General features: G+C 47.8%; 2 long non-coding RNA genes and 16 other non-coding genes across 18 annotated transcripts; all 18 read left to right on the forward strand.

Annotated features, from left to right (window-relative positions):
• Window positions 1-524: 524 nt before the first annotated feature.
• Window positions 525-715, forward strand: LOC142703213 (U2 spliceosomal RNA). Its single transcript, XR_012867438.1, has one exon. It is a non-coding gene; the product is annotated as a U2 spliceosomal RNA (small nuclear RNA).
• A 383-nt stretch (window positions 716-1,098) lies between these two features.
• On the forward strand, window positions 1,099-18,030 carry LOC142703211 (uncharacterized). The gene is made up of 12 exons (XR_012867436.1): window positions 1,099-1,248; window positions 2,590-2,776; window positions 4,119-4,305; window positions 5,650-5,836; window positions 7,147-7,333; window positions 8,676-8,862; window positions 10,207-10,393; window positions 11,734-11,920; window positions 13,265-13,451; window positions 14,788-14,974; window positions 16,318-16,504; window positions 17,853-18,030. It is a non-coding gene; the product is annotated as an uncharacterized LOC142703211 (long non-coding RNA).
• On the forward strand, window positions 2,056-2,246 carry LOC142703225 (U2 spliceosomal RNA). The gene has a single exon (XR_012867449.1). It is a non-coding gene; the product is annotated as a U2 spliceosomal RNA (small nuclear RNA).
• LOC142703227 (U2 spliceosomal RNA) lies at window positions 3,584-3,774 on the forward strand. The gene has a single exon (XR_012867451.1). It is a non-coding gene; the product is annotated as a U2 spliceosomal RNA (small nuclear RNA).
• On the forward strand, window positions 5,113-5,303 carry LOC142703228 (U2 spliceosomal RNA). Its single transcript, XR_012867452.1, has one exon. It is a non-coding gene; the product is annotated as a U2 spliceosomal RNA (small nuclear RNA).
• LOC142703231 (U2 spliceosomal RNA) lies at window positions 6,644-6,834 on the forward strand. The gene has a single exon (XR_012867453.1). It is a non-coding gene; the product is annotated as a U2 spliceosomal RNA (small nuclear RNA).
• On the forward strand, window positions 8,141-8,331 carry LOC142703214 (U2 spliceosomal RNA). The gene has a single exon (XR_012867439.1). It is a non-coding gene; the product is annotated as a U2 spliceosomal RNA (small nuclear RNA).
• Window positions 9,670-9,860, forward strand: LOC142703215 (U2 spliceosomal RNA). Its single transcript, XR_012867440.1, has one exon. It is a non-coding gene; the product is annotated as a U2 spliceosomal RNA (small nuclear RNA).
• On the forward strand, window positions 11,201-11,391 carry LOC142703216 (U2 spliceosomal RNA). The gene has a single exon (XR_012867441.1). It is a non-coding gene; the product is annotated as a U2 spliceosomal RNA (small nuclear RNA).
• LOC142703217 (U2 spliceosomal RNA) lies at window positions 12,728-12,918 on the forward strand. The gene has a single exon (XR_012867442.1). It is a non-coding gene; the product is annotated as a U2 spliceosomal RNA (small nuclear RNA).
• Window positions 14,259-14,449, forward strand: LOC142703219 (U2 spliceosomal RNA). Its single transcript, XR_012867443.1, has one exon. It is a non-coding gene; the product is annotated as a U2 spliceosomal RNA (small nuclear RNA).
• LOC142703226 (U2 spliceosomal RNA) lies at window positions 15,782-15,973 on the forward strand. Its single transcript, XR_012867450.1, has one exon. It is a non-coding gene; the product is annotated as a U2 spliceosomal RNA (small nuclear RNA).
• Window positions 17,312-17,502, forward strand: LOC142703220 (U2 spliceosomal RNA). The gene has a single exon (XR_012867444.1). It is a non-coding gene; the product is annotated as a U2 spliceosomal RNA (small nuclear RNA).
• An 816-nt stretch (window positions 18,031-18,846) lies between the features above and the next one.
• LOC142703221 (U2 spliceosomal RNA) lies at window positions 18,847-19,037 on the forward strand. Its single transcript, XR_012867445.1, has one exon. It is a non-coding gene; the product is annotated as a U2 spliceosomal RNA (small nuclear RNA).
• Window positions 19,038-19,383: 346 nt separating this feature from the next.
• LOC142703212 (uncharacterized) lies at window positions 19,384-24,146 on the forward strand. Its single transcript, XR_012867437.1, has 4 exons — window positions 19,384-19,565; window positions 20,895-21,081; window positions 22,435-22,621; window positions 23,969-24,146. It is a non-coding gene; the product is annotated as an uncharacterized LOC142703212 (long non-coding RNA).
• On the forward strand, window positions 20,373-20,563 carry LOC142703222 (U2 spliceosomal RNA). The gene has a single exon (XR_012867446.1). It is a non-coding gene; the product is annotated as a U2 spliceosomal RNA (small nuclear RNA).
• LOC142703223 (U2 spliceosomal RNA) lies at window positions 21,889-22,079 on the forward strand. Its single transcript, XR_012867447.1, has one exon. It is a non-coding gene; the product is annotated as a U2 spliceosomal RNA (small nuclear RNA).
• On the forward strand, window positions 23,434-23,624 carry LOC142703224 (U2 spliceosomal RNA). The gene has a single exon (XR_012867448.1). It is a non-coding gene; the product is annotated as a U2 spliceosomal RNA (small nuclear RNA).
• Window positions 24,147-24,601: the final 455 nt, after the last annotated feature.

Consider the following 24,601-nt stretch of genomic DNA (forward strand, 5'->3'; position numbering starts at 1 on the left):
CCGCACCGTCTTATATAAAGTTCAGACGGAACTTTGCACGTGTCATAGTGGAGCCCTCAGGATTCCAGAGCCAGCTTTCTGACATCATAATGGGGCCTGCCTCAGAGATAAAAGCCTGGGCCCAGGCAGTGTTGGTCAGTGCTGCTCAGCAGGCAGCACTGGACTGGACTGGACTGGATTACAGCTGATACAAGGTGTGAAGGAACAAGGGGTGGCTGTGGGCATGCACTTGCTGCCGCTGCCAGTGTTTATCTGCATGGCAGGAGGGCATTTGGGCGTTGCCAGGAAGGCGTTTTTATGTAGATTCCTCCTCTTTCAGCACTGCATTGTGGTGCAAGCAAAAGAAGCAAATCCTGTGTAGCTTCCTCTCCGGCCTTTATTCACCTCCCTCCCGCTTAGTAGCTGTAAATGTGTGTGAGCCTGCAGGGCCCCATGGAATTGCCTAGGAGTAGGCTGAATCAATCGCTGCAAGGGGTGAACAGCAGTATGGGACAGGCTCGGGCAAGGCAAGGGCCGCTCGGGTTATCGCTTCTCGGCCTTTTGGCTAAGATCAAGTGTAGTATCTGTTCTTATCAGTTTAATATCTGATACGTCCCCTATCTGGGGACCATATATTAAATGGATTTTTAGAACAGGGAGATGGAAATAGAGCTTGCTCTGTCCACTCCACGCATTGACCTGGTATTGCAGTATTTCCAGGACCGGTGCACCCTTCCCTTATGTGTTGACTAAAATCAGATTCCAAAAGTGCTATTTGTGTTTGCTATTGTTTTTGTCTTTCTGATGGGATCTCCCCTTTTAATCCCATTATTTCAACACCTGTTGGACAATGCATTTGTACAGTCATGTGTGATAATGAGCTCATTTATTAAATGCAATTAATTAATACATTGCCACCTCTTGTTGTGTGTGTGTGTGTGTGTGTGTGTGTGTGTGTGTGTGTGTGTGTGTGTGTGTGTGTGTGTGTGTGTGTGTGTGTCTTCTGTGTTTCTGTGTTTCCGGCATTTCACATTGGAACAGCTCATTCACCTTCCTTGTCTTCTCTCCGCCCTCCCTTTTAGGTAGGTTAAAGAGCTGCACCTGAGCCAGCCACTGATTGATTGATGCAGCACCACAGTCAAATAGTGGAGTGGAGTAGGGGGAACAGCAAACAGCCATTAAAGCAGCCCGCCCGCCACAATGGACCTACCTGTGTACACTAGATGGATGTGATGGAATGTACTGTCGTCCCTACATTTCCAAGAAGAAGTAAGAATTGCAGTTGCAACAAACCCTTGCTTGCCTACAAAGAGAGCAGCAATTTGGATTTGTTACTATGTTACCTGGAAGAATAACAAACTGTGCAAGGATGGAGGTTGTAGGAGCAAAGAGAAGTTGTCTGTAAAGTTGGTGGATGCCTATTTTCCATTTTGCAGTCCCTTGTCTCCCTCTTGTGGCCTCCTGGAGGCAAATAAATGTGCAAAAAAAAGACAGCCTGGCGGCCGGCTGTTGCAGTGTTGCCCTCTCAGGCAACACTGAGTGACTGACTGAGCCGCACCGTCTTATATAAAGTTCAGACGGAACTTTGCACGTGTCATAGTGGAGCCCTCAGGATTCCAGAGCCAGCTTTCTGACATCATAATGGGGCCTGCCTCAGAGATAAAAGCCTGGGCCCAGGCAGTGTTGGTCAGTGCTGCTCAGCAGGCAGCACTGGACTGGACTGGACTGGATTACAGCTGATACAAGGTGTGAAGGAACAAGGGGTGGCTGTGGGCATGCACTTGCTGCCGCTGCCAGTGTTTATCTGCATGGCAGGAGGGCATTTGGGCGTTGCCAGGAAGGCGTTTTTATGTAGATTCCTCCTCTTTCAGCACTGCATTGTGGTGCAAGCAAAAGAAGCAAATCCTGTGTAGCTTCCTCTCCGGCCTTTATTCACCTCCCTCCCGCTTAGTAGCTGTAAATGTGTGTGAGCCTGCAGGGCCCCATGGAATTGCCTAGGAGTAGGCTGAATCAATCGCTGCAAGGGGTGAACAGCAGTATGGGACAGGCTCGGGCAAGGCAAGGGCCGCTCGGGTTATCGCTTCTCGGCCTTTTGGCTAAGATCAAGTGTAGTATCTGTTCTTATCAGTTTAATATCTGATACGTCCCCTATCTGGGGACCATATATTAAATGGATTTTTAGAACAGGGAGATGGAAATAGAGCTTGCTCTGTCCACTCCACGCATTGACCTGGTATTGCAGTATTTCCAGGACCGGTGCACCCTTCCCTTATGTGTTGACTAAAATCAGATTCCAAAAGTGCTATTTGTGTTTGCTATTGTTTTTGTCTTTCTGATGGGATCTCCCCTTTTAATCCCATTATTTCAACACCTGTTGGACAATGCATTTGTACAGTCATGTGTGATAATGAGCTCATTTATTAAATGCAATTAATTAATACATTGCCACCTCTTGTGTGTGTGTGTGTGTGTGTGTGTGTGTGTGTGTGTGTGTGTGTGTGTGTGTGTGTGTGTGTGTGTGTGTGTGTCTTCTGTGTTTCTGTGTTTCCGGCATTTCACATTGGAACAGCTCATTCACCTTCCTTGTCTTCTCTCCGCCCTCCCTTTTAGGTAGGTTAAAGAGCTGCACCTGAGCCAGCCACTGATTGATTGATGCAGCACCACAGTCAAATAGTGGAGTGGAGTAGGGGGAACAGCAAACAGCCATTAAAGCAGCCCGCCCGCCACAATGGACCTACCTGTGTACACTAGATGGATGTGATGGAATGTACTGTCGTCCCTACATTTCCAAGAAGAAGTAAGAATTGCAGTTGCAACAAACCCTTGCTTGCCTACAAAGAGAGCAGCAATTTGGATTTGTTACTATGTTACCTGGAAGAATAACAAACTGTGCAAGGATGGAGGTTGTAGGAGCAAAGAGAAGTTGTCTGTAAAGTTGGTGGATGCCTATTTTCCATTTTGCAGTCCCTTGTCTCCCTCTTGTGGCCTCCTGGAGGCAAATAAATGTGCAAAAAAAAGACAGCCTGGCGGCCGGCTGTTGCAGTGTTGCCCTCTCAGGCAACACTGAGTGACTGACTGAGCCGCACCGTCTTATATAAAGTTCAGACGGAACTTTGCACGTGTCATAGTGGAGCCCTCAGGATTCCAGAGCCAGCTTTCTGACATCATAATGGGGCCTGCCTCAGAGATAAAAGCCTGGGCCCAGGCAGTGTTGGTCAGTGCTGCTCAGCAGGCAGCACTGGACTGGACTGGACTGGATTACAGCTGATACAAGGTGTGAAGGAACAAGGGGTGGCTGTGGGCATGCACTTGCTGCCGCTGCCAGTGTTTATCTGCATGGCAGGAGGGCATTTGGGCGTTGCCAGGAAGGCGTTTTTATGTAGATTCCTCCTCTTTCAGCACTGCATTGTGGTGCAAGCAAAAGAAGCAAATCCTGTGTAGCTTCCTCTCCGGCCTTTATTCACCTCCCTCCCGCTTAGTAGCTGTAAATGTGTGTGAGCCTGCAGGGCCCCATGGAATTGCCTAGGAGTAGGCTGAATCAATCGCTGCAAGGGGTGAACAGCAGTATGGGACAGGCTCGGGCAAGGCAAGGGCCGCTCGGGTTATCGCTTCTCGGCCTTTTGGCTAAGATCAAGTGTAGTATCTGTTCTTATCAGTTTAATATCTGATACGTCCCCTATCTGGGGACCATATATTAAATGGATTTTTAGAACAGGGAGATGGAAATAGAGCTTGCTCTGTCCACTCCACGCATTGACCTGGTATTGCAGTATTTCCAGGACCGGTGCACCCTTCCCTTATGTGTTGACTAAAATCAGATTCCAAAAGTGCTATTTGTGTTTGCTATTGTTTTTGTCTTTCTGATGGGATCTCCCCTTTTAATCCCATTATTTCAACACCTGTTGGACAATGCATTTGTACAGTCATGTGTGATAATGAGCTCATTTATTAAATGCAATTAATTAATACATTGCCACCTCTTGTTGTGTGTGTGTGTGTGTGTGTGTGTGTGTGTGTGTGTGTGTGTGTGTGTGTGTGTGTGTGTGTGTGTGTGTGTCTTCTGTGTTTCTGTGTTTCCGGCATTTCACATTGGAACAGCTCATTCACCTTCCTTGTCTTCTCTCCGCCCTCCCTTTTAGGTAGGTTAAAGAGCTGCACCTGAGCCAGCCACTGATTGATTGATGCAGCACCACAGTCAAATAGTGGAGTGGAGTAGGGGGAACAGCAAACAGCCATTAAAGCAGCCCGCCCGCCACAATGGACCTACCTGTGTACACTAGATGGATGTGATGGAATGTACTGTCGTCCCTACATTTCCAAGAAGAAGTAAGAATTGCAGTTGCAACAAACCCTTGCTTGCCTACAAAGAGAGCAGCAATTTGGATTTGTTACTATGTTACCTGGAAGAATAACAAACTGTGCAAGGATGGAGGTTGTAGGAGCAAAGAGAAGTTGTCTGTAAAGTTGGTGGATGCCTATTTTCCATTTTGCAGTCCCTTGTCTCCCTCTTGTGGCCTCCTGGAGGCAAATAAATGTGCAAAAAAAAGACAGCCTGGCGGCCGGCTGTTGCAGTGTTGCCCTCTCAGGCAACACTGAGTGACTGACTGAGCCGCACCGTCTTATATAAAGTTCAGACGGAACTTTGCACGTGTCATAGTGGAGCCCTCAGGATTCCAGAGCCAGCTTTCTGACATCATAATGGGGCCTGCCTCAGAGATAAAAGCCTGGGCCCAGGCAGTGTTGGTCAGTGCTGCTCAGCAGGCAGCACTGGACTGGACTGGACTGGATTACAGCTGATACAAGGTGTGAAGGAACAAGGGGTGGCTGTGGGCATGCACTTGCTGCCGCTGCCAGTGTTTATCTGCATGGCAGGAGGGCATTTGGGCGTTGCCAGGAAGGCGTTTTTATGTAGATTCCTCCTCTTTCAGCACTGCATTGTGGTGCAAGCAAAAGAAGCAAATCCTGTGTAGCTTCCTCTCCGGCCTTTATTCACCTCCCTCCCGCTTAGTAGCTGTAAATGTGTGTGAGCCTGCAGGGCCCCATGGAATTGCCTAGGAGTAGGCTGAATCAATCGCTGCAAGGGGTGAACAGCAGTATGGGACAGGCTCGGGCAAGGCAAGGGCCGCTCGGGTTATCGCTTCTCGGCCTTTTGGCTAAGATCAAGTGTAGTATCTGTTCTTATCAGTTTAATATCTGATACGTCCCCTATCTGGGGACCATATATTAAATGGATTTTTAGAACAGGGAGATGGAAATAGAGCTTGCTCTGTCCACTCCACGCATTGACCTGGTATTGCAGTATTTCCAGGACCGGTGCACCCTTCCCTTATGTGTTGACTAAAATCAGATTCCAAAAGTGCTATTTGTGTTTGCTATTGTTTTTGTCTTTCTGATGGGATCTCCCCTTTTAATCCCATTATTTCAACACCTGTTGGACAATGCATTTGTACAGTCATGTGTGATAATGAGCTCATTTATTAAATGCAATTAATTAATACATTGCCACCTCTTGTTGTGTGTGTGTGTGTGTGTGTGTGTGTGTGTGTGTGTGTGTGTGTGTGTGTGTGTGTGTGTGTGTGTGTGTGTGTCTTCTGTGTTTCTGTGTTTCCGGCATTTCACATTGGAACAGCTCATTCACCTTCCTTGTCTTCTCTCCGCCCTCCCTTTTAGGTAGGTTAAAGAGCTGCACCTGAGCCAGCCACTGATTGATTGATGCAGCACCACAGTCAAATAGTGGAGTGGAGTAGGGGGAACAGCAAACAGCCATTAAAGCAGCCCGCCCGCCACAATGGACCTACCTGTGTACACTAGATGGATGTGATGGAATGTACTGTCGTCCCTACATTTCCAAGAAGAAGTAAGAATTGCAGTTGCAACAAACCCTTGCTTGCCTACAAAGAGAGCAGCAATTTGGATTTGTTACTATGTTACCTGGAAGAATAACAAACTGTGCAAGGATGGAGGTTGTAGGAGCAAAGAGAAGTTGTCTGTAAAGTTGGTGGATGCCTATTTTCCATTTTGCAGTCCCTTGTCTCCCTCTTGTGGCCTCCTGGAGGCAAATAAATGTGCAAAAAAAAGACAGCCTGGCGGCCGGCTGTTGCAGTGTTGCCCTCTCAGGCAACACTGAGTGACTGACTGAGCCGCACCGTCTTATATAAAGTTCAGACGGAACTTTGCACGTGTCATAGTGGAGCCCTCAGGATTCCAGAGCCAGCTTTCTGACATCATAATGGGGCCTGCCTCAGAGATAAAAGCCTGGGCCCAGGCAGTGTTGGTCAGTGCTGCTCAGCAGGCAGCACTGGACTGGACTGGACTGGATTACAGCTGATACAAGGTGTGAAGGAACAAGGGGTGGCTGTGGGCATGCACTTGCTGCCGCTGCCAGTGTTTATCTGCATGGCAGGAGGGCATTTGGGCGTTGCCAGGAAGGCGTTTTTATGTAGATTCCTCCTCTTTCAGCACTGCATTGTGGTGCAAGCAAAAGAAGCAAATCCTGTGTAGCTTCCTCTCCGGCCTTTATTCACCTCCCTCCCGCTTAGTAGCTGTAAATGTGTGTGAGCCTGCAGGGCCCCATGGAATTGCCTAGGAGTAGGCTGAATCAATCGCTGCAAGGGGTGAACAGCAGTATGGGACAGGCTCGGGCAAGGCAAGGGCCGCTCGGGTTATCGCTTCTCGGCCTTTTGGCTAAGATCAAGTGTAGTATCTGTTCTTATCAGTTTAATATCTGATACGTCCCCTATCTGGGGACCATATATTAAATGGATTTTTAGAACAGGGAGATGGAAATAGAGCTTGCTCTGTCCACTCCACGCATTGACCTGGTATTGCAGTATTTCCAGGACCGGTGCACCCTTCCCTTATGTGTTGACTAAAATCAGATTCCAAAAGTGCTATTTGTGTTTGCTATTGTTTTTGTCTTTCTGATGGGATCTCCCCTTTTAATCCCATTATTTCAACACCTGTTGGACAATGCATTTGTACAGTCATGTGTGATAATGAGCTCATTTATTAAATGCAATTAATTAATACATTGCCACCTCTTGTTGTGTGTGTGTGTGTGTGTGTGTGTGTGTGTGTGTGTGTGTCTTCTGTGTTTCTGTGTTTCCGGCATTTCACATTGGAACAGCTCATTCACCTTCCTTGTCTTCTCTCCGCCCTCCCTTTTAGGTAGGTTAAAGAGCTGCACCTGAGCCAGCCACTGATTGATTGATGCAGCACCACAGTCAAATAGTGGAGTGGAGTAGGGGGAACAGCAAACAGCCATTAAAGCAGCCCGCCCGCCACAATGGACCTACCTGTGTACACTAGATGGATGTGATGGAATGTACTGTCGTCCCTACATTTCCAAGAAGAAGTAAGAATTGCAGTTGCAACAAACCCTTGCTTGCCTACAAAGAGAGCAGCAATTTGGATTTGTTACTATGTTACCTGGAAGAATAACAAACTGTGCAAGGATGGAGGTTGTAGGAGCAAAGAGAAGTTGTCTGTAAAGTTGGTGGATGCCTATTTTCCATTTTGCAGTCCCTTGTCTCCCTCTTGTGGCCTCCTGGAGGCAAATAAATGTGCAAAAAAAAGACAGCCTGGCGGCCGGCTGTTGCAGTGTTGCCCTCTCAGGCAACACTGAGTGACTGACTGAGCCGCACCGTCTTATATAAAGTTCAGACGGAACTTTGCACGTGTCATAGTGGAGCCCTCAGGATTCCAGAGCCAGCTTTCTGACATCATAATGGGGCCTGCCTCAGAGATAAAAGCCTGGGCCCAGGCAGTGTTGGTCAGTGCTGCTCAGCAGGCAGCACTGGACTGGACTGGACTGGATTACAGCTGATACAAGGTGTGAAGGAACAAGGGGTGGCTGTGGGCATGCACTTGCTGCCGCTGCCAGTGTTTATCTGCATGGCAGGAGGGCATTTGGGCGTTGCCAGGAAGGCGTTTTTATGTAGATTCCTCCTCTTTCAGCACTGCATTGTGGTGCAAGCAAAAGAAGCAAATCCTGTGTAGCTTCCTCTCCGGCCTTTATTCACCTCCCTCCCGCTTAGTAGCTGTAAATGTGTGTGAGCCTGCAGGGCCCCATGGAATTGCCTAGGAGTAGGCTGAATCAATCGCTGCAAGGGGTGAACAGCAGTATGGGACAGGCTCGGGCAAGGCAAGGGCTGCTCGGGTTATCGCTTCTCGGCCTTTTGGCTAAGATCAAGTGTAGTATCTGTTCTTATCAGTTTAATATCTGATACGTCCCCTATCTGGGGACCATATATTAAATGGATTTTTAGAACAGGGAGATGGAAATAGAGCTTGCTCTGTCCACTCCACGCATTGACCTGGTATTGCAGTATTTCCAGGACCGGTGCACCCTTCCCTTATGTGTTGACTAAAATCAGATTCCAAAAGTGCTATTTGTGTTTGCTATTGTTTTTGTCTTTCTGATGGGATCTCCCCTTTTAATCCCATTATTTCAACACCTGTTGGACAATGCATTTGTACAGTCATGTGTGATAATGAGCTCATTTATTAAATGCAATTAATTAATACATTGCCACCTCTTGTTGTGTGTGTGTGTGTGTGTGTGTGTGTGTGTGTGTGTGTGTGTGTGTGTGTGTGTGTGTGTGTGTGTGTGTGTCTTCTGTGTTTCTGTGTTTCCGGCATTTCACATTGGAACAGCTCATTCACCTTCCTTGTCTTCTCTCCGCCCTCCCTTTTAGGTAGGTTAAAGAGCTGCACCTGAGCCAGCCACTGATTGATTGATGCAGCACCACAGTCAAATAGTGGAGTGGAGTAGGGGGAACAGCAAACAGCCATTAAAGCAGCCCGCCCGCCACAATGGACCTACCTGTGTACACTAGATGGATGTGATGGAATGTACTGTCGTCCCTACATTTCCAAGAAGAAGTAAGAATTGCAGTTGCAACAAACCCTTGCTTGCCTACAAAGAGAGCAGCAATTTGGATTTGTTACTATGTTACCTGGAAGAATAACAAACTGTGCAAGGATGGAGGTTGTAGGAGCAAAGAGAAGTTGTCTGTAAAGTTGGTGGATGCCTATTTTCCATTTTGCAGTCCCTTGTCTCCCTCTTGTGGCCTCCTGGAGGCAAATAAATGTGCAAAAAAAAGACAGCCTGGCGGCCGGCTGTTGCAGTGTTGCCCTCTCAGGCAACACTGAGTGACTGACTGAGCCGCACCGTCTTATATAAAGTTCAGACGGAACTTTGCACGTGTCATAGTGGAGCCCTCAGGATTCCAGAGCCAGCTTTCTGACATCATAATGGGGCCTGCCTCAGAGATAAAAGCCTGGGCCCAGGCAGTGTTGGTCAGTGCTGCTCAGCAGGCAGCACTGGACTGGACTGGACTGGATTACAGCTGATACAAGGTGTGAAGGAACAAGGGGTGGCTGTGGGCATGCACTTGCTGCCGCTGCCAGTGTTTATCTGCATGGCAGGAGGGCATTTGGGCGTTGCCAGGAAGGCGTTTTTATGTAGATTCCTCCTCTTTCAGCACTGCATTGTGGTGCAAGCAAAAGAAGCAAATCCTGTGTAGCTTCCTCTCCGGCCTTTATTCACCTCCCTCCCGCTTAGTAGCTGTAAATGTGTGTGAGCCTGCAGGGCCCCATGGAATTGCCTAGGAGTAGGCTGAATCAATCGCTGCAAGGGGTGAACAGCAGTATGGGACAGGCTCGGGCAAGGCAAGGGCCGCTCGGGTTATCGCTTCTCGGCCTTTTGGCTAAGATCAAGTGTAGTATCTGTTCTTATCAGTTTAATATCTGATACGTCCCCTATCTGGGGACCATATATTAAATGGATTTTTAGAACAGGGAGATGGAAATAGAGCTTGCTCTGTCCACTCCACGCATTGACCTGGTATTGCAGTATTTCCAGGACCGGTGCACCCTTCCCTTATGTGTTGACTAAAATCAGATTCCAAAAGTGCTATTTGTGTTTGCTATTGTTTTTGTCTTTCTGATGGGATCTCCCCTTTTAATCCCATTATTTCAACACCTGTTGGACAATGCATTTGTACAGTCATGTGTGATAATGAGCTCATTTATTAAATGCAATTAATTAATACATTGCCACCTCTTGTTGTGTGTGTGTGTGTGTGTGTGTGTGTGTGTGTGTGTGTGTGTGTGTGTGTGTGTGTGTGTGTGTGTGTGTGTGTCTTCTGTGTTTCTGTGTTTCCGGCATTTCACATTGGAACAGCTCATTCACCTTCCTTGTCTTCTCTCCGCCCTCCCTTTTAGGTAGGTTAAAGAGCTGCACCTGAGCCAGCCACTGATTGATTGATGCAGCACCACAGTCAAATAGTGGAGTGGAGTAGGGGGAACAGCAAACAGCCATTAAAGCAGCCCGCCCGCCACAATGGACCTACCTGTGTACACTAGATGGATGTGATGGAATGTACTGTCGTCCCTACATTTCCAAGAAGAAGTAAGAATTGCAGTTGCAACAAACCCTTGCTTGCCTACAAAGAGAGCAGCAATTTGGATTTGTTACTATGTTACCTGGAAGAATAACAAACTGTGCAAGGATGGAGGTTGTAGGAGCAAAGAGAAGTTGTCTGTAAAGTTGGTGGATGCCTATTTTCCATTTTGCAGTCCCTTGTCTCCCTCTTGTGGCCTCCTGGAGGCAAATAAATGTGCAAAAAAAAGACAGCCTGGCGGCCGGCTGTTGCAGTGTTGCCCTCTCAGGCAACACTGAGTGACTGACTGAGCCGCACCGTCTTATATAAAGTTCAGACGGAACTTTGCACGTGTCATAGTGGAGCCCTCAGGATTCCAGAGCCAGCTTTCTGACATCATAATGGGGCCTGCCTCAGAGATAAAAGCCTGGGCCCAGGCAGTGTTGGTCAGTGCTGCTCAGCAGGCAGCACTGGACTGGACTGGACTGGATTACAGCTGATACAAGGTGTGAAGGAACAAGGGGTGGCTGTGGGCATGCACTTGCTGCCGCTGCCAGTGTTTATCTGCATGGCAGGAGGGCATTTGGGCGTTGCCAGGAAGGCGTTTTTATGTAGATTCCTCCTCTTTCAGCACTGCATTGTGGTGCAAGCAAAAGAAGCAAATCCTGTGTAGCTTCCTCTCCGGCCTTTATTCACCTCCCTCCCGCTTAGTAGCTGTAAATGTGTGTGAGCCTGCAGGGCCCCATGGAATTGCCTAGGAGTAGGCTGAATCAATCGCTGCAAGGGGTGAACAGCAGTATGGGACAGGCTCGGGCAAGGCAAGGGCCGCTCGGGTTATCGCTTCTCGGCCTTTTGGCTAAGATCAAGTGTAGTATCTGTTCTTATCAGTTTAATATCTGATACGTCCCCTATCTGGGGACCATATATTAAATGGATTTTTAGAACAGGGAGATGGAAATAGAGCTTGCTCTGTCCACTCCACGCATTGACCTGGTATTGCAGTATTTCCAGGACCGGTGCACCCTTCCCTTATGTGTTGACTAAAATCAGATTCCAAAAGTGCTATTTGTGTTTGCTATTGTTTTTGTCTTTCTGATGGGATCTCCCCTTTTAATCCCATTATTTCAACACCTGTTGGACAATGCATTTGTACAGTCATGTGTGATAATGAGCTCATTTATTAAATGCAATTAATTAATACATTGCCACCTCTTGTTGTGTGTGTGTGTGTGTGTGTGTGTGTGTGTGTGTGTGTGTGTGTGTGTGTGTGTGTGTGTGTGTGTGTGTCTTCTGTGTTTCTGTGTTTCCGGCATTTCACATTGGAACAGCTCATTCACCTTCCTTGTCTTCTCTCCGCCCTCCCTTTTAGGTAGGTTAAAGAGCTGCACCTGAGCCAGCCACTGATTGATTGATGCAGCACCACAGTCAAATAGTGGAGTGGAGTAGGGGGAACAGCAAACAGCCATTAAAGCAGCCCGCCCGCCACAATGGACCTACCTGTGTACACTAGATGGATGTGATGGAATGTACTGTCGTCCCTACATTTCCAAGAAGAAGTAAGAATTGCAGTTGCAACAAACCCTTGCTTGCCTACAAAGAGAGCAGCAATTTGGATTTGTTACTATGTTACCTGGAAGAATAACAAACTGTGCAAGGATGGAGGTTGTAGGAGCAAAGAGAAGTTGTCTGTAAAGTTGGTGGATGCCTATTTTCCATTTTGCAGTCCCTTGTCTCCCTCTTGTGGCCTCCTGGAGGCAAATAAATGTGCAAAAAAAAGACAGCCTGGCGGCCGGCTGTTGCAGTGTTGCCCTCTCAGGCAACACTGAGTGACTGACTGAGCCGCACCGTCTTATATAAAGTTCAGACGGAACTTTGCACGTGTCATAGTGGAGCCCTCAGGATTCCAGAGCCAGCTTTCTGACATCATAATGGGGCCTGCCTCAGAGATAAAAGCCTGGGCCCAGGCAGTGTTGGTCAGTGCTGCTCAGCAGGCAGCACTGGACTGGACTGGACTGGATTACAGCTGATACAAGGTGTGAAGGAACAAGGGGTGGCTGTGGGCATGCACTTGCTGCCGCTGCCAGTGTTTATCTGCATGGCAGGAGGGCATTTGGGCGTTGCCAGGAAGGCGTTTTTATGTAGATTCCTCCTCTTTCAGCACTGCATTGTGGTGCAAGCAAAAGAAGCAAATCCTGTGTAGCTTCCTCTCCGGCCTTTATTCACCTCCCTCCCGCTTAGTAGCTGTAAATGTGTGTGAGCCTGCAGGGCCCCATGGAATTGCCTAGGAGTAGGCTGAATCAATCGCTGCAAGGGGTGAACAGCAGTATGGGACAGGCTCGGGCAAGGCAAGGGCCGCTCGGGTTATCGCTTCTCGGCCTTTTGGCTAAGATCAAGTGTAGTATCTGTTCTTATCAGTTTAATATCTGATACGTCCCCTATCTGGGGACCATATATTAAATGGATTTTTAGAACAGGGAGATGGAAATAGAGCTTGCTCTGTCCACTCCACGCATTGACCTGGTATTGCAGTATTTCCAGGACCGGTGCACCCTTCCCTTATGTGTTGACTAAAATCAGATTCCAAAAGTGCTATTTGTGTTTGCTATTGTTTTTGTCTTTCTGATGGGATCTCCCCTTTTAATCCCATTATTTCAACACCTGTTGGACAATGCATTTGTACAGTCATGTGTGATAATGAGCTCATTTATTAAATGCAATTAATTAATACATTGCCACCTCTTGTTGTGTGTGTGTGTGTGTGTGTGTGTGTGTGTGTGTGTGTGTGTGTGTGTGTGTGTGTGTGTGTGTGTGTGTGTGTCTTCTGTGTTTCTGTGTTTCCGGCATTTCACATTGGAACAGCTCATTCACCTTCCTTGTCTTCTCTCCGCCCTCCCTTTTAGGTAGGTTAAAGAGCTGCACCTGAGCCAGCCACTGATTGATTGATGCAGCACCACAGTCAAATAGTGGAGTGGAGTAGGGGGAACAGCAAACAGCCATTAAAGCAGCCCGCCCGCCACAATGGACCTACCTGTGTACACTAGATGGATGTGATGGAATGTACTGTCGTCCCTACATTTCCAAGAAGAAGTAAGAATTGCAGTTGCAACAAACCCTTGCTTGCCTACAAAGAGAGCAGCAATTTGGATTTGTTACTATGTTACCTGGAAGAATAACAAACTGTGCAAGGATGGAGGTTGTAGGAGCAAAGAGAAGTTGTCTGTAAAGTTGGTGGATGCCTATTTTCCATTTTGCAGTCCCTTGTCTCCCTCTTGTGGCCTCCTGGAGGCAAATAAATGTGCAAAAAAAAGACAGCCTGGCGGCCGGCTGTTGCAGTGTTGCCCTCTCAGGCAACACTGAGTGACTGACTGAGCCGCACCGTCTTATATAAAGTTCAGACGGAACTTTGCACGTGTCATAGTGGAGCCCTCAGGATTCCAGAGCCAGCTTTCTGACATCATAATGGGGCCTGCCTCAGAGATAAAAGCCTGGGCCCAGGCAGTGTTGGTCAGTGCTGCTCAGCAGGCAGCACTGGACTGGACTGGACTGGATTACAGCTGATACAAGGTGTGAAGGAACAAGGGGTGGCTGTGGGCATGCACTTGCTGCCGCTGCCAGTGTTTATCTGCATGGCAGGAGGGCATTTGGGCGTTGCCAGGAAGGCGTTTTTATGTAGATTCCTCCTCTTTCAGCACTGCATTGTGGTGCAAGCAAAAGAAGCAAATCCTGTGTAGCTTCCTCTCCGGCCTTTATTCACCTCCCTCCCGCTTAGTAGCTGTAAATGTGTGTGAGCCTGCAGGGCCCCATGGAATTGCCTAGGAGTAGGCTGAATCAATCGCTGCAAGGGGTGAACAGCAGTATGGGACAGGCTCGGGCAAGGCAAGGGCCGCTCGGGTTATCGCTTCTCGGCCTTTTGGCTAAGATCAAGTGTAGTATCTGTTCTTATCAGTTTAATATCTGATACGTCCCCTATCTGGGGACCATATATTAAATGGATTTTTAGAACAGGGAGATGGAAATAGAGCTTGCTCTGTCCACTCCACGCATTGACCTGGTATTGCAGTATTTCCAGGACCGGTGCACCCTTCCCTTATGTGTTGACTAAAATCAGATTCCAAAAGTGCTATTTGTGTTTGCTATTGTTTTTGTCTTTCTGATGGGATCTCCCCTTTTAATCCCATTATTTCAACACCTGTTGGACAATGCATTTGTACAGTCATGTGTGATAATGAGCTCATTTATTAAATGCAATTAATTAATACATTGCCACCTCTTGTTGTGTGTGTGTGTGTGTGTGTGTGTGTGTGTGTGTGTGTGTGTGTGTGTGTGTGTGTGTGTGTGTGTCTTCTGTGTTTCTGTGTTTCCGGCATTTCACATTGGAACAGCTCATTCACCTTCCTTGTCTTCTCTCCGCCCTCCCTTTTAGGTAGGTTAAAGAGCTGCACCTGAGCCAGCCACTGATTGATTGATGCAGCACCACAGTCAAATAGTGGAGTGGAGTAGGGGGAACAGCAAACAGCCATTAAAGCAGCCCGCCCGCCACAATGGACCTACCTGTGTACACTAGATGGATGTGATGGAATGTACTGTCGTCCCTACATTTCCAAGAAGAAGTAAGAATTGCAGTTGCAACAAACCCTTGCTTGCCTACAAAGAGAGCAGCAATTTGGATTTGTTACTATGTTACCTGGAAGAATAACAAACTGTGCAAGGATGGAGGTTGTAGGAGCAAAGAGAAGTTGTCTGTAAAGTTGGTGGATGCCTATTTTCCATTTTGCAGTCCCTTGTCTCCCTCTTGTGGCCTCCTGGAGGCAAATAAATGTGCAAAAAAAAGACAGCCTGGCGGCCGGCTGTTGCAGTGTTGCCCTCTCAGGCAACACTGAGTGACTGACTGAGCCGCACCGTCTTATATAAAGTTCAGACGGAACTTTGCACGTGTCATAGTGGAGCCCTCAGGATTCCAGAGCCAGCTTTCTGACATCATAATGGGGCCTGCCTCAGAGATAAAAGCCTGGGCCCAGGCAGTGTTGGTCAGTGCTGCTCAGCAGGCAGCACTGGACTGGACTGGACTGGATTACAGCTGATACAAGGTGTGAAGGAACAAGGGGTGGCTGTGGGCATGCACTTGCTGCCGCTGCCAGTGTTTATCTGCATGGCAGGAGGGCATTTGGGCGTTGCCAGGAAGGCGTTTTTATGTAGATTCCTCCTCTTTCAGCACTGCATTGTGGTGCAAGCAAAAGAAGCAAATCCTGTGTAGCTTCCTCTCCGGCCTTTATTCACCTCCCTCCCGCTTAGTAGCTGTAAATGTGTGTGAGCCTGCAGGGCCCCATGGAATTGCCTAGGAGTAGGCTGAATCAATCGCTGCAAGGGGTGAACAGCAGTATGGGACAGGCTCGGGCAAGGCAAGGGCCGCTCGGGTTATCGCTTCTCGGCCTTTTGGCTAAGATCAAGTGTAGTATCTGTTCTTATCAGTTTAATTATCTGATACGTCCCCTATCTGGGGACCATATATTAAATGGATTTTTAGAACAGGGAGATGGAAATAGAGCTTGCTCTGTCCACTCCACGCATTGACCTGGTATTGCAGTATTTCCAGGACCGGTGCACCCTTCCCTTATGTGTTGACTAAAATCAGATTCCAAAAGTGCTATTTGTGTTTGCTATTGTTTTTGTCTTTCTGATGGGATCTCCCCTTTTAATCCCATTATTTCAACACCTGTTGGACAATGCATTTGTACAGTCATGTGTGATAATGAGCTCATTTATTAAATGCAATTAATTAATACATTGCCACCTCTTGTTGTGTGTGTGTGTGTGTGTGTGTGTGTGTGTGTGTGTGTGTGTGTGTGTGTGTGTGTGTGTGTGTGTGTGTGTCTTCTGTGTTTCTGTGTTTCCGGCATTTCACATTGGAACAGCTCATTCACCTTCCTTGTCTTCTCTCCGCCCTCCCTTTTAGGTAGGTTAAAGAGCTGCACCTGAGCCAGCCACTGATTGATTGATGCAGCACCACAGTCAAATAGTGGAGTGGAGTAGGGGGAACAGCAAACAGCCATTAAAGCAGCCCGCCCGCCACAATGGACCTACCTGTGTACACTAGATGGATGTGATGGAATGTACTGTCGTCCCTACATTTCCAAGAAGAAGTAAGAATTGCAGTTGCAACAAACCCTTGCTTGCCTACAAAGAGAGCAGCAATTTGGATTTGTTACTATGTTACCTGGAAGAATAACAAACTGTGCAAGGATGGAGGTTGTAGGAGCAAAGAGAAGTTGTCTGTAAAGTTGGTGGATGCCTATTTTCCATTTTGCAGTCCCTTGTCTCCCTCTTGTGGCCTCCTGGAGGCAAATAAATGTGCAAAAAAAAGACAGCCTGGCGGCCGGCTGTTGCAGTGTTGCCCTCTCAGGCAACACTGAGTGACTGACTGAGCCGCACCGTCTTATATAAAGTTCAGACGGAACTTTGCACGTGTCATAGTGGAGCCCTCAGGATTCCAGAGCCAGCTTTCTGACATCATAATGGGGCCTGCCTCAGAGATAAAAGCCTGGGCCCAGGCAGTGTTGGTCAGTGCTGCTCAGCAGGCAGCACTGGACTGGACTGGACTGGATTACAGCTGATACAAGGTGTGAAGGAACAAGGGGTGGCTGTGGGCATGCACTTGCTGCCGCTGCCAGTGTTTATCTGCATGGCAGGAGGGCATTTGGGCGTTGCCAGGAAGGCGTTTTTATGTAGATTCCTCCTCTTTCAGCACTGCATTGTGGTGCAAGCAAAAGAAGCAAATCCTGTGTAGCTTCCTCTCCGGCCTTTATTCACCTCCCTCCCGCTTAGTAGCTGTAAATGTGTGTGAGCCTGCAGGGCCCCATGGAATTGCCTAGGAGTAGGCTGAATCAATCGCTGCAAGGGGTGAACAGCAGTATGGGACAGGCTCGGGCAAGGCAAGGGCCGCTCGGGTTATCGCTTCTCGGCCTTTTGGCTAAGATCAAGTGTAGTATCTGTTCTTATCAGTTTAATATCTGATACGTCCCCTATCTGGGGACCATATATTAAATGGATTTTTAGAACAGGGAGATGGAAATAGAGCTTGCTCTGTCCACTCCACGCATTGACCTGGTATTGCAGTATTTCCAGGACCGGTGCACCCTTCCCTTATGTGTTGACTAAAATCAGATTCCAAAAGTGCTATTTGTGTTTGCTATTGTTTTTGTCTTTCTGATGGGATCTCCCCTTTTAATCCCATTATTTCAACACCTGTTGGACAATGCATTTGTACAGTCATGTGTGATAATGAGCTCATTTATTAAATGCAATTAATTAATACATTGCCACCTCTTGTTGTGTGTGTGTGTGTGTGTGTGTGTGTGTGTGTGTGTGTGTGTGTGTGTGTGTGTGTGTGTGTGTGTGTGTGTGTGTGTCTTCTGTGTTTCTGTGTTTCCGGCATTTCACATTGGAACAGCTCATTCACCTTCCTTGTCTTCTCTCCGCCCTCCCTTTTAGGTAGGTTAAAGAGCTGCACCTGAGCCAGCCACTGATTGATTGATGCAGCACCACAGTCAAATAGTGGAGTGGAGTAGGGGGAACAGCAAACAGCCATTAAAGCAGCCCGCCCGCCACAATGGACCTACCTGTGTACACTAGATGGATGTGATGGAATGTACTGTCGTCCCTACATTTCCAAGAAGAAGTAAGAATTGCAGTTGCAACAAACCCTTGCTTGCCTACAAAGAGAGCAGCAATTTGGATTTGTTACTATGTTACCTGGAAGAATAACAAACTGTGCAAGGATGGAGGTTGTAGGAGCAAAGAGAAGTTGTCTGTAAAGTTGGTGGATGCCTATTTTCCATTTTGCAGTCCCTTGTCTCCCTCTTGTGGCCTCCTGGAGGCAAATAAATGTGCAAAAAAAAGACAGCCTGGCGGCCGGCTGTTGCAGTGTTGCCCTCTCAGGCAACACTGAGTGACTGACTGAGCCGCACCGTCTTATATAAAGTTCAGACGGAACTTTGCACGTGTCATAGTGGAGCCCTCAGGATTCCAGAGCCAGCTTTCTGACATCATAATGGGGCCTGCCTCAGAGATAAAAGCCTGGGCCCAGGCAGTGTTGGTCAGTGCTGCTCAGCAGGCAGCACTGGACTGGACTGGACTGGATTACAGCTGATACAAGGTGTGAAGGAACAAGGGGTGGCTGTGGGCATGCACTTGCTGCCGCTGCCAGTGTTTATCTGCATGGCAGGAGGGCATTTGGGCGTTGCCAGGAAGGCGTTTTTATGTAGATTCCTCCTCTTTCAGCACTGCATTGTGGTGCAAGCAAAAGAAGCAAATCCTGTGTAGCTTCCTCTCCGGCCTTTATTCACCTCCCTCCCGCTTAGTAGCTGTAAATGTGTGTGAGCCTGCAGGGCCCCATGGAATTGCCTAGGAGTAGGCTGAATCAATCGCTGCAAGGGGTGAACAGCAGTATGGGACAGGCTCGGGCAAGGCAAGGGCCGCTCGGGTTATCGCTTCTCGGCCTTTTGGCTAAGATCAAGTGTAGTATCTGTTCTTATCAGTTTAATATCTGATACGTCCCCTATCTGGGGACCATATATTAAATGGATTTTTAGAACAGGGAGATGGAAATAGAGCTTGCTCTGTCCACTCCACGCATTGACCTGGTATTGCAGTATTTCCAGGACCGGTGCACCCTTCCCTTATGTGTTGACTAAAATCAGATTCCAAAAGTGCTATTTGTGTTTGCTATTGTTTTTGTCTTTCTGATGGGATCTCCCCTTTTAATCCCATTATTTCAACACCTGTTGGACAATGCATTTGTACAGTCATGTGTGATAATGAGCTCATTTATTAAATGCAATTAATTAATACATTGCCACCTCTTGTTGTGTGTGTGTGTGTGTGTGTGTGTGTGTGTGTGTGTGTGTGTGTGTGTGTGTGTGTGTGTGTGTGTGTGTCTTCTGTGTTTCTGTGTTTCCGGCATTTCACATTGGAACAGCTCATTCACCTTCCTTGTCTTCTCTCCGCCCTCCCTTTTAGTAGGTTAAAGAGCTGCACCTGAGCCAGCCACTGATTGATTGATGCAGCACCACAGTCAAATAGTGGAGTGGAGTAGGGGGAACAGCAAACAGCCATTAAAGCAGCCCGCCCGCCACAATGGACCTACCTGTGTACACTAGATGGATGTGATGGAATGTACTGTCGTCCCTACATTTCCAAGAAGAAGTAAGAATTGCAGTTGCAACAAACCCTTGCTTGCCTACAAAGAGAGCAGCAATTTGGATTTGTTACTATGTTACCTGGAAGAATAACAAACTGTGCAAGGATGGAGGTTGTAGGAGCAAAGAGAAGTTGTCTGTAAAGTTGGTGGATGCCTATTTTCCATTTTGCAGTCCCTTGTCTCCCTCTTGTGGCCTCCTGGAGGCAAATAAATGTGCAAAAAAAAGACAGCCTGGCGGCCGGCTGTTGCAGTGTTGCCCTCTCAGGCAACACTGAGTGACTGACTGAGCCGCACCGTCTTATATAAAGTTCAGACGGAACTTTGCACGTGTCATAGTGGAGCCCTCAGGATTCCAGAGCCAGCTTTCTGACATCATAATGGGGCCTGCCTCAGAGATAAAAGCCTGGGCCCAGGCAGTGTTGGTCAGTGCTGCTCAGCAGGCAGCACTGGACTGGACTGGACTGGATTACAGCTGATACAAGGTGTGAAGGAACAAGGGGTGGCTGTGGGCATGCACTTGCTGCCGCTGCCAGTGTTTATCTGCATGGCAGGAGGGCATTTGGGCGTTGCCAGGAAGGCGTTTTTATGTAGATTCCTCCTCTTTCAGCACTGCATTGTGGTGCAAGCAAAAGAAGCAAATCCTGTGTAGCTTCCTCTCCGGCCTTTATTCACCTCCCTCCCGCTTAGTAGCTGTAAATGTGTGTGAGCCTGCAGGGCCCCATGGAATTGCCTAGGAGTAGGCTGAATCAATCGCTGCAAGGGGTGAACAGCAGTATGGGACAGGCTCGGGCAAGGCAAGGGCCGCTCGGGTTATCGCTTCTCGGCCTTTTGGCTAAGATCAAGTGTAGTATCTGTTCTTATCAGTTTAATATCTGATACGTCCCCTATCTGGGGACCATATATTAAATGGATTTTTAGAACAGGGAGATGGAAATAGAGCTTGCTCTGTCCACTCCACGCATTGACCTGGTATTGCAGTATTTCCAGGACCGGTGCACCCTTCCCTTATGTGTTGACTAAAATCAGATTCCAAAGTGCTATTTGTGTTTGCTATTGTTTTTGTCTTTCTGATGGGATCTCCCCTTTTAATCCCATTATTTCAACACCTGTTGGACAATGCATTTGTACAGTCATGTGTGATAATGAGCTCATTTATTAAATGCAATTAATTAATACATTGCCACCTCTTGTTGTGTGTGTGTGTGTGTGTGTGTGTGTGTGTGTGTGTGTGTGTGTGTGTGTGTGTGTGTGTCTTCTGTGTTTCTGTGTTTCCGGCATTTCACATTGGAACAGCTCATTCACCTTCCTTGTCTTCTCTCCGCCCTCCCTTTTAGGTAGGTTAAAGAGCTGCACCTGAGCCAGCCACTGATTGATTGATGCAGCACCACAGTCAAATAGTGGAGTGGAGTAGGGGGAACAGCAAACAGCCATTAAAGCAGCCCGCCCGCCACAATGGACCTACCTGTGTACACTAGATGGATGTGATGGAATGTACTGTCGTCCCTACATTTCCAAGAAGAAGTAAGAATTGCAGTTGCAACAAACCCTTGCTTGCCTACAAAGAGAGCAGCAATTTGGATTTGTTACTATGTTACCTGGAAGAATAACAAACTGTGCAAGGATGGAGGTTGTAGGAGCAAAGAGAAGTTGTCTGTAAAGTTGGTGGATGCCTATTTTCCATTTTGCAGTCCCTTGTCTCCCTCTTGTGGCCTCCTGGAGGCAAATAAATGTGCAAAAAAAAGACAGCCTGGCGGCCGGCTGTTGCAGTGTTGCCCTCTCAGGCAACACTGAGTGACTGACTGAGCCGCACCGTCTTATATAAAGTTCAGACGGAACTTTGCACGTGTCATAGTGGAGCCCTCAGGATTCCAGAGCCAGCTTTCTGACATCATAATGGGGCCTGCCTCAGAGATAAAAGCCTGGGCCCAGGCAGTGTTGGTCAGTGCTGCTCAGCAGGCAGCACTGGACTGGACTGGACTGGATTACAGCTGATACAAGGTGTGAAGGAACAAGGGGTGGCTGTGGGCATGCACTTGCTGCCGCTGCCAGTGTTTATCTGCATGGCAGGAGGGCATTTGGGCGTTGCCAGGAAGGCGTTTTTATGTAGATTCCTCCTCTTTCAGCACTGCATTGTGGTGCAAGCAAAAGAAGCAAATCCTGTGTAGCTTCCTCTCCGGCCTTTATTCACCTCCCTCCCGCTTAGTAGCTGTAAATGTGTGTGAGCCTGCAGGGCCCCATGGAATTGCCTAGGAGTAGGCTGAATCAATCGCTGCAAGGGGTGAACAGCAGTATGGGACAGGCTCGGGCAAGGCAAGGGCCGCTCGGGTTATCGCTTCTCGGCCTTTTGGCTAAGATCAAGTGTAGTATCTGTTCTTATCAGTTTAATATCTGATACGTCCCCTATCTGGGGACCATATATTAAATGGATTTTTAGAACAGGGAGATGGAAATAGAGCTTGCTCTGTCCACTCCACGCATTGACCTGGTATTGCAGTATTTCCAGGACCGGTGCACCCTTCCCTTATGTGTTGACTAAAATCAGATTCCAAAAGTGCTATTTGTGTTTGCTATTGTTTTTGTCTTTCTGATGGGATCTCCCCTTTTAATCCCATTATTTCAACACCTGTTGGACAATGCATTTGTACAGTCATGGTGTGATAATGAGCTCATTTATTAAATGCAATTAATTAATACATTGCCACCTCTTGTTGTGTGTGTGTGTGTGTGTGTGTGTGTGTGTGTGTGTGTGTGTGTGTGTGTGTGTGTGTGTGTGTGTGTGTGTGTGTGTGTGTCTTCTGTGTTTCTGTGTTTCCGGCATTTCACATTGGAACAGCTCATTCACCTTCCTTGTCTTCTCTCCGCCCTCCCTTTTAGGTAGGTTAAAGAGCTGCACCTGAGCCAGCCACTGATTGATTGATGCAGCACCACAGTCAAATAGTGGAGTGGAGTAGGGGGAACAGCAAACAGCCATTAAAGCAGCCCGCCCGCCACAATGGACCTACCTGTGTACACTAGATGGATGTGATGGAATGTACTGTCGTCCCTACATTTCCAAGAAGAAGTAAGAATTGCAGTTGCAACAAACCCTTGCTTGCCTACAAAGAGAGCAGCAATTTGGATTTGTTACTATGTTACCTGGAAGAATAACAAACTGTGCAAGGATGGAGGTTGTAGGAGCAAAGAGAAGTTGTCTGTAAAGTTGGTGGATGCCTATTTTCCATTTTGCAGTCCCTTGTCTCCCTCTTGTGGCCTCCTGGAGGCAAATAAATGTGCAAAAAAAAGACAGCCTGGCGGCCGGCTGTTGCAGTGTTGCCCTCTCAGGCAACACTGAGTGACTGACTGAGCCGCACCGTCTTATATAAAGTTCAGACGGAACTTTGCACGTGTCATAGTGGAGCCCTCAGGATTCCAGAGCCAGCTTTCTGACATCATAATGGGGCCTGCCTCAGAGATAAAAGCCTGGGCCCAGGCAGTGTTGGTCAGTGCTGCTCAGCAGGCAGCACTGGACTGGACTGGACTGGATTACAGCTGATACAAGGTGTGAAGGAACAAGGGGTGGCTGTGGGCATGCACTTGCTGCCGCTGCAGTGTTTATCTGCATGGCAGGAGGGCATTTGGGCGTTGCCAGGAAGGCGTTTTTATGTAGATTCCTCCTCCTCCTCTTTCAGCACTGCATTGTGGTGCAAGCAAAAGAAGCAAATCCTGTGTAGCTTCCTCTCCGGCCTTTATTCACCTCCCTCCCGCTTAGTAGCTGTAAATGTGTGTGAGCCTGCAGGGCCCCATGGAATTGCCTAGGAGTAGGCTGAATCAATCGCTGCAAGGGGTGAACAGCAGTATGGGACAGGCTCGGGCAAGGCAAGGGCCGCTCGGGTTATCGCTTCTCGGCCTTTTGGCTAAGATCAAGTGTAGTATCTGTTCTTATCAGTTTAATATCTGATACGTCCCCTATCTGGGGACCATATATTAAATGGATTTTTAGAACAGGGAGATGGAAATAGAGCTTGCTCTGTCCACTCCACGCATTGACCTGGTATTGCAGTATTTCCAGGACCGGTGCACCCTTCCCTTATGTGTTGACTAAAATCAGATTCCAAAAGTGCTATTTGTGTTTGCTATTGTTTTTGTCTTTCTGATGGGATCTCCCCTTTTAATCCCATTATTTCAACACCTGTTGGACAATGCATTTGTACAGTCATGTGTGATAATGAGCTCATTTATTAAATGCAATTAATTAATACATTGCCACCTCTTGTTGTGTGTGTGTGTGTGTGTGTGTGTGTGTGTGTGTGTGTGTGTGTGTGTGTGTGTGTGTGTGTGTGTGTGTGTCTTCTGTGTTTCTGTGTTTCCGGCATTTCACATTGGAACAGCTCATTCACCTTCCTTGTCTTCTCTCCGCCCTCCCTTTTAGGTAGGTTAAAGAGCTGCACCTGAGCCAGCCACTGATTGATTGATGCAGCACCACAGTCAAATAGTGGAGTGGAGTAGGGGGAACAGCAAACAGCCATTAAAGCAGCCCGCCCGCCACAATGGACCTACCTGTGTACACTAGATGGATGTGATGGAATGTACTGTCGTCCCTACATTTCCAAGAAGAAGTAAGAATTGCAGTTGCAACAAACCCTTGCTTGCCTACAAAGAGAGCAGCAATTTGGATTTGTTACTATGTTACCTGGAAGAATAACAAACTGTGCAAGGATGGAGGTTGTAGGAGCAAAGAGAAGTTGTCTGTAAAGTTGGTGGATGCCTATTTTCCATTTTGCAGTCCCTTGTCTCCCTCTTGTGGCCTCCTGGAGGCAAATAAATGTGCAAAAAAAAGACAGCCTGGCGGCCGGCTGTTGCAGTGTTGCCCTCTCAGGCAACACTGAGTGACTGACTGAGCCGCACCGTCTTATATAAAGTTCAGACGGAACTTTGCACGTGTCATAGTGGAGCCCTCAGGATTCCAGAGCCAGCTTTCTGACATCATAATGGGGCCTGCCTCAGAGATAAAAGCCTGGGCCCAGGCAGTGTTGGTCAGTGCTGCTCAGCAGGCAGCACTGGA

Source organism: Rhinoderma darwinii, unplaced genomic scaffold, assembly GCF_050947455.1.
Source record: "Rhinoderma darwinii isolate aRhiDar2 unplaced genomic scaffold, aRhiDar2.hap1 Scaffold_2633, whole genome shotgun sequence".
Taxonomy (NCBI): domain Eukaryota; kingdom Metazoa; phylum Chordata; class Amphibia; order Anura; family Rhinodermatidae; genus Rhinoderma; species Rhinoderma darwinii.